Source organism: Equus caballus, chromosome 10 (genome assembly GCF_041296265.1).
Source record: "Equus caballus isolate H_3958 breed thoroughbred chromosome 10, TB-T2T, whole genome shotgun sequence".
Classification (NCBI taxonomy): Eukaryota; Metazoa; Chordata; class Mammalia; order Perissodactyla; family Equidae; genus Equus; species Equus caballus.
Window position 1 is genome coordinate 77,575,582 of NC_091693.1, and position 6,366 is coordinate 77,581,947.

A 6,366-nucleotide genomic window follows, 5' to 3' on the forward strand; every position below is an offset into this window, starting at 1 on the left:
CAGCAGCCCTTCTAGTGGTGCCTGGTCCTAGGACACCATCTAAGTTTGTGTCCAGATTTTTGAGGGGATTCTAGACTCTTGGGAGGTGAGCTGAATCTTGCATCTCAGATATTGCCACGTCTGCCTTGAGTGACACTTATGAAATGAGCTTTATGCTAAAAGAGAAAAGCTGGAACTTCATTGGGCTATAAGTGTAGTTAATATGACTGTTTCTGGATTTGCTTGCTAAATAAAGTCCATGAGACTTGCTTTCATTGTCCATATAATTGTCCATATCTGTTATCATCAGGTAACAAAGTTGTAGGGTAAGAAGGCTATAGTCTTCACCTCCCTCCGACTATTGGAGCTACTTTTATCTTCCAAAAGAACTGAATCCCTACAAATAACTACATTGAGTCAGTTCCACAATATAAAGTTGAAGATGAAATTCTTCATTGCTTAACAATTTAGTCCTAAGAGTGTACTTAAGAGTAAACTCTCAAAAATATACAGTAAGAGTACAAAAATATCTAAGGCAGCATCATTTGTAATAACATTAACAAACCACTATATCAATAAGAGAATGGATAAATGAAATATGTTTATTCAGAGTGTGGAATATTACACAGAAGTGAAAAATCAACATGCATAAATGTCACAAGCGTAGTAATGAGTGAAAAACAAGTTGCCAAAGGATAAATACAATATAATACCATTTACATCAAACTTTAAAAATGCAGAAATAGTGTATATTGTTTAGAGATACATGCAGTAGACCAGAAAGGTGTGTTGGCAAAATAAACATCAAATATGGGAGTATTGGAGGTTGGTGAATGGCAAAGATGATTGGGGAGAGATAAATAAGGGGGTTTAAATGTGTTGGTAAAGTTTTATTTCCTAATGCAGTCAGTGGCTATATTGACGTTTGCTCTATTTTTCTTTATACTTTTTTTTATGTATTAGATACTATATGTTCATTTTTAGTAAGGGGATATAGTAATCCCGCCTTTAAAGTTATTTTGGCTCTTGTAGGGAGAATGATTTAGAGCAAAAGCAAGGAGATATTGGGAGGGTTTGAAGTAGTCTGAGTAAAAGGGGATTGTAGATGCACTGAGGTGGTGGCAGGGGAGAGAAGTAGCCCATTTTGTGATATATTTTGGAAGGAGAAAGCAGTATTTGTTGATGGCATGGATGTAAGTGATGAAGTACAGATAGGAATAAAGGCTGTCTCCCAGAGTTTTGGCTGGAGAAACTGGTCAATGGCGCTGTCCAGAGGGAGTTGAGATGACTACAAGAGGAGACGGCTGGTGGGGCGTGTGTGTGAGGGTGCAGAGCAACAGATTAAGTGTTGTTATGCTTTACAGCTGATAGGGGCTACCCAAGAATTCCTCTCATTCATTAAATATTTTCCTATACTGAAGGACTTTAGGGTTTCTTTTAAAAAATAAATTAGTATCCTAAGAAAGAAGCCAAACCAACTCAGACTCTACTACTGTGATGGTTTCTACAATATTTAAAATTTGTTAGGAATAGATATAGACTTATAGAAATTTATCATCTGCCAGCCTCCATACTGCCACTGCCTAAACCTTTCTAGACAGATTTTGAGGACACTTAAGGAAAGGAAAAATAGCTTTAATTCAACTATTGATGAGCTAGCTATTCTTTTGGTAGAGAATGGTTTACTTAATGCTACAGAATACCCTATTTGAGTTTCTTCTCCTTGGAGCAATTATGTATGTAAGCATAATGTAGGCAACAACTCCATGGAACATTGAAAGAAATAATGAAAAATAAGGATCATATCTATTTTATAACTTTGACTTTTCAAGACATTCTTGAAGTTCCTGTTTTATGAAATTATCCTCATTAAACTTTAGCGTGATTCAGCATCCTTATTCTTCAATTAAATGAATTTCTTTCTATAATATGTATCTGTTCATTAAAAGATTAAATCAGTATAAAACTTCTTTGTCCTTTACTTTAAAAATTCAGGTCTTTGGGGACCAGCCCCACGGCTGAGTGGTTAAGTTTGCGCACTCCGCTTCCCATGACCCAGGGTTTCGCTGGTTCAGAACCCCGGACGTGGACGTGGCACCACTCGTCAGGCCACATTGAGGCGGCATCCCATATGCCACAGCTGGAAGAACCTACAACAAAAATATACAACTATGTGCTGGGGGGATGTGGGGAGAAAAAAAGCAGAAAAAAAAGGAAGGTTAGCTCAGGTGCCAATCTTAAAAAAAAATTCAGGTCTTTGCATTCTATTCTATACATAATACATTTCCTTTTGAAAGTTTTGTGTCCCCAAATTGGTGATTTAGAAAGATGGCCATGGATGTCCTCTGACCATTGCCTGGAGGGCCTGGAGGACTGCTTTTCATACAGGGCTAGGGACCTATGTCCCTGCCTCATTGCAGACTCTCACACCTCCCACCAGCACTCTGTATTCCAATTAAAATAGGCTGTCAGTTTCTTTTCCCAGTCTAAGCTCCTTCATTTCTTTCTCTCTTCAATACTAGTTTTTCTAAAGATCCAGTATAAAAAATGTCTTTGTTGTCAAAACTTGTTGACTGAATGAAGTTATATCTGCTATTGGAGACATTTTTCTCAATTTCTTGCTAACGCCTGAATTCCTTAATGAATGTGTAAAACTTATCTTTGAGCAGCAGAGATTAAATGTTTAAGATGGAAATATTTGGCTTAGGAAAAACATTGACTGACACTTATTTACCCTAAAGGGTAATGAGTTGCTAGTCAGCCATCGTGCATGACCAAGAGCATCCTCATTCCATTTGAGACAGAGAGGAAGGGTTCTGGCATTGGCAGATTGGGAAAAGGGAACTGAGAGGGAGGTTGGGATTTTGGGACCTCCAAGAAAAGTGGTAGCCTGTCCTCTCACACTGTAGTAGTGAGGAGGGCTTAGTGAGTAAGAGGTCACTGGGAAGTGATATGATAGGGTGATGAGGTCAGGGCTTCCAGTTAGAGACGTTTGACATCTGATCCCAGCTCCTCCACTCATTTTGAGTGCAGTCAAGGCATTTTCCTCTCTGTAACTCAATTCGTCTCATCTATTAAATGGGAGTTAAAACATCACTTGGTTTATAACCGTGTTTTGGGAATTAAATGAGGATGTAAACTGCACAGTTGAGTTTCTGGACGTGGTAAACATGGTGCAAAAGTTATAAATATTAAAAGTATTTTTAACTTTCTCAGATGCCCAAAAGGAACAGAGTGGATTTGACAGGGACATGGAAAGTACAGAAAATGGGGGATGAAGTCAAGGAAAAAGAACCTCACATTTTTCAATGCTGTTCTAGGGATCATTCAATTCATACACAAGTCAAGTCATAACCATTGTGTTTTGTATGCCACTGTCAACCTACAAGAACAGAAACTGGTTTAAGAGGCAAAGTGTTCATTTGGGATTGAAGAATTGCAATTCAGGGAGCACAGATTCAGGTAGAAACACAAATAATGTTCTGATTGCAGAAGAGAGGCTTAGGTTTTTATGGGGGAAGGGGAAGATGAGGTGAGTCGTTTTAAATAAGAGTTCAGTTGTGCTAGGTGAGGTAAGGCTAGGTTTGTACTTCATAGATTGGCCTGAGATTCGATTGTCAGGTAAAAGGCTAGACTTGTACTTCCTTGATTGGTTAGCAATTTGGTCATCAGCAAAGCCCAGTTCCATCAGTCCATACAGACAGGATATTCTTCTCCTTTCTGACTTCTTGGAATGTTGGTAATTGGGTCCAGTTTGGAAGATAAAGGAAACAAGACATGCGAGGAAATTCATCTCAAGTGGCTGCTCTGGCTCTATTTTAATATGGCTCCACTCATGTCATCTTTCACAGTGTGCAATTCTCTCCACACGTATGTATGGGGTCCCTTGAAGGTTCCAGGCACTGTTTTAGGTGCTAGGGATACAGCAGTGAACCAAACGGACAAAGATCCCTGCCCTTGTGGAGCTCGTTCTAGCACACACACTAGTGTGATGTGTGTGTGTGTGTATGTGCAGCTTAGTGAGGACACTGATTGCCTTTGAAACACATTGCATATAATTAAAACTGACTTAACAATTAAAATATTTTTAACAGGATCACCTTCATTACAATGGACTTAATTCCCAGCGAACTAATTAGTAAGGGCTGTCGCTGTCAGGTCACAAAACAGAAGTGTCAGAAATACTGACAACTATATTACAAAGATGTCCACTTAAGTCTTCAATATTTGGGAAGAATGATAAAAAGCTACTAAAATGATTTCTTTGTCTAAAATCGTGTAATTGCATAAACATGGGAATGGTTATCACAATATAGAAGAAAAACTCATTTTCTGATTACTCTTTCAGGCAGATTTTATTATTTCGCTGATCAATATTGAGGTGCCTGTCAGATACTTACAAAAGCCCTCTTTCTGTATGTCTCTTAAAAGCATTTATTCTCAGATCACTCAGGGAGCAATGGAATTGTGCTTGGAACAATGACTAGAGCTACACAGAGAATTTTACTACAGTGTTCATTTGTCTTCTTTCCTGTTAAGTCTGCAAATTGCTGCCAAGTGGTGTCGAAGGACCACAGCAGCAGCCCAGGTAGTTTCTACTCACCTGAAAATTCATTAATTACCTTTTCCCTTAAAAATCTAGCTGAACTCTTTGGCTGAAACATGTACACCTTCTTATAATCCTTTATTTGGGAAGAGTTCATAGCACTGATTTTAGGGTATGCGTATATGGATATTAAAATCCTTTGAAAATTAAAAAAAGTCACTTAAAAAATTCAAAATATCATCTACTCATCATTATATTTCAATGGAAATGTTTGCTACACCAGAAAGAAACAAAATCTTTTATTGGAAATCTTTAAAAGCAAAACAGAATCTTTTCAATAAGAGTACATTTCACATGCTATACATCTTCTTCAGTTGAACGATAAGCTACAGAATATTAAATTGTGGGCTCCTTTGTTTAGAGGTCACAATGTGTTTATTTAAGTTACTCATATGTTCAACAATTATTTTACGGAAAACAGAGGAGTGGATTCATACATTTATTCATCAAACATTCTCTTAATGTCTATTATGTGTGGGGCGTGTGCTAGGTAGGTGTAGGGGTCCAAAGGTAATTGAAACATGAAGCAAAAGGGAAGATACACCCATAAGTGGAAGATTAAACATTATTATACTCTCCACAAAAAAGAAATGGTAATTATGTGATGTGATGGAGGTGTAGCTAACTCTAAGGTGGGAATCATATTGCATGCATATGCTATCAAATTAATAAGCCGCACAACTTACACTTATCCAATGTTATATGTCAGTTATATCCCAATAAAGCTGAGGAAAAGAAGAGCTGTCAGGCTAAGAGAACTTAAATACAGAAATTGCACCCATCCTCAGAATTCATATCATGAACCCTAAGAAAGGACAGAATTAAATGACAATCTTTAGAGACGTTTTTCTGAACCACAGATATGTTTGGGCCAACCAGTGCTGCAATTGAGTTTTAAGTGGACTTGAACCAAGAGGGAGCAGAAGAATTTGTAACGAAATCCTCTTAAAGAGGATTTACATTGAACTTAATAATAAAACTTTCTCCCCTCCCAAAAAATACTATAGTAGAGAAGTTGTAATGATTTGCTGTCACCTTTTGTCTGATTCTTTGTAGTCATGAGTTCCTGGGTTTTGCATTCTATTGGGGATTTTAACAATTTTTCTAAATTTATGTTATGGTTCTTGTGATGAATTATTTTAGAAATAGCTTATCCCTCTGAGTCTTAACTCTCAGTGTTTTCTTTCTCTTCAGTGTGTTAGTTTTGTATAATATCCACGGACATTTTTTCTCAGGCAATTTCAGATGAGGTAAACCTAACTCTGGATTTTACCAAGAGAAAGAAGAGAATTTTCTCCTCGGTAAAACAGAGATGCTAACAGTACTTCACATAGAAGGTTGTTGTGAGTCAATTTTTGTAAAGCATGTACAATAATGTATGGCACAGAGTAAGTGCTGCAAAAATGTAGTTAAGTAAAATTAAATATACATCACCCTTGATCCCATTCATTGTCTCCTTGAGTTTTGTGGGCTGACATAAGTCAACTTACTCCTGGCTTCTTTTTGGCAAATAATGGTAGCCATCCTGAAATTCTTGGGTGTCAGGTTAAAATAAAAGCAAGTCTGAGTTAAATTACACCACACATAGAGACATTTGCCAACTGAATATATATTAGTAAGATAACATATAAAACAATAAAAAGCAAAACCAATATTTCACACTACTCATTTTATGGTCTCTAGAACAGCCAGTTCTCCAACCACTGAAGTGCTTTGAGTACTACCTTGAGTGAAAGTTCTGTTTGAGCCAAATGCCGAAAATTCTAGAAAACAAGATGTCT